This window comes from Octopus bimaculoides, chromosome 27 (genome assembly GCF_001194135.2).
Source record: "Octopus bimaculoides isolate UCB-OBI-ISO-001 chromosome 27, ASM119413v2, whole genome shotgun sequence".
Taxonomy (NCBI): Eukaryota; Metazoa; Mollusca; class Cephalopoda; order Octopoda; family Octopodidae; genus Octopus; species Octopus bimaculoides.
The window spans coordinates 18,493,595-18,495,017 of NC_069007.1; the positions used below are offsets into that span (position 1 = coordinate 18,493,595).

At 33.6% G+C, this 1,423-nt stretch overlaps 1 protein-coding gene across 2 annotated transcripts in view; it reads right to left on the bottom strand.

Annotated features, from left to right (window-relative positions):
• LOC106883802 (zinc finger protein 239) overlaps positions 1-1,398 on the bottom strand; it is a 7,339-nt gene extending 5,941 nt beyond the window's left edge. Inside the window, exon 1 of one of the 2 annotated variants that reach the window (XM_052977187.1) lies at positions 1,287-1,397. The gene's annotated coding sequence lies outside the window, so the exon portion shown is untranslated. Of the gene's footprint in view, positions 1-1,286 lie in introns of both variants that reach the window. The other variant, XM_014934939.2, reaches the window with a different exon arrangement.
• Positions 1,399-1,423: the final 25 nt, after the last annotated feature.

Below are 1,423 nucleotides of genomic sequence, written 5' to 3' on the forward strand. Positions count from 1 at the left end.
GAAAAGATCATTTGCTTATTCTTTTGTTTGCTACTGTCATTTGACTGCGGCCATGCTGGAGCACCACCTTCAGTTGAACAGTGTCCTCAGAATATATTTTTTGTAAGCCTAGTACTTATTCTATCGGTCTCTTTTGCCGAACCGCTAAGTGACGGGGACGTAAACACACCAGCTTCGGTTGTCAAGCTGTGGTAGTTTGGGGGACAAACAAACACACACACACACACACACACAAGACTTCTTTCAGTTTCCGTCTACCAAATCCACTCACAAGGTTTTGGTCGGCCCGAAGCTAGAAGACACCTTGCCCAAGGAGCACGCAGTGGGACTGAACCTGAAACCATGTGGTTGGTAAACAAGCTATTTACCACACAGCAACGTTGATATAGTTTTTGTAAGGTTGGGAGCAGTCGTAAAAATTATACTTCTCCTCAAAGTTAGGAATGCAGTAAAAACATCTCATCGTGTGCTCGGATCATGCAACAAAAATTTTGAGTATTTAGGTCAAATTAAAGTGGGGAAAGTGGATATGAAATTAACGAAACTCGACTCAATCGAGAAACTCAACGTAAAATGTTGTAGCGACTCTCATCTCGACATATTCATGCACCAATTTAATAAGCAATTACTGAAATTAATCGTGACCCATTTTACCCCGCTTCAGACGTAATTTTTTTGAAAACAGAAAATTATTAAATAAGAAATTAGTGTGGGAAATATTTGACTTGGAATCCAACAGAGAAAAGAATATTGATTATTAAGCACCAAAAAATACACAGATATTTTAATTAGCAACCGTAATTATATCAGGTCAAAGTTGAGGGAAAAATTCTTGGAGAAAGGGGTACCTGTCACCTGACTGTTTCGACTTCAACAACTGTGCTAATATTATATTAGTAACTATTAACATTATAAACAAGGTGAAAGAAGCACTGAAGTATGTTGCATGTTTATGTACACATTCGACAACTTAAATATATTGTGTATGTGTGTGGATATATACATATATATATATATATATATAAATATATAGTATTATTATACTGTGGAACTTAATTTAATTTTAATTTTTAATAAATTGATTTTAATTGAGTTTTTACCTGTAATTTTGGATTTTATCCCTAATATTATTATTATATATATATATATATATATATATAATTGTAATGACCATTATTTTTGTCTTGTTTTATTATACATATATGTGTATAATTATTTATATATACCACACACACATAGATATACATTTATATATATTATTAAAAGGAACTTTGTAGTATACGCACCTTGCTAAAAGTGGGACGTAACGTTCATTCGTGATGGAACATTAACAAACAATGTTGTCACTGTCAAAAACAGAAACAAAGATAAAATACAGGAACCGGATGTGAGGCCGATATACTGCACGAAAGGAATTCTGGGT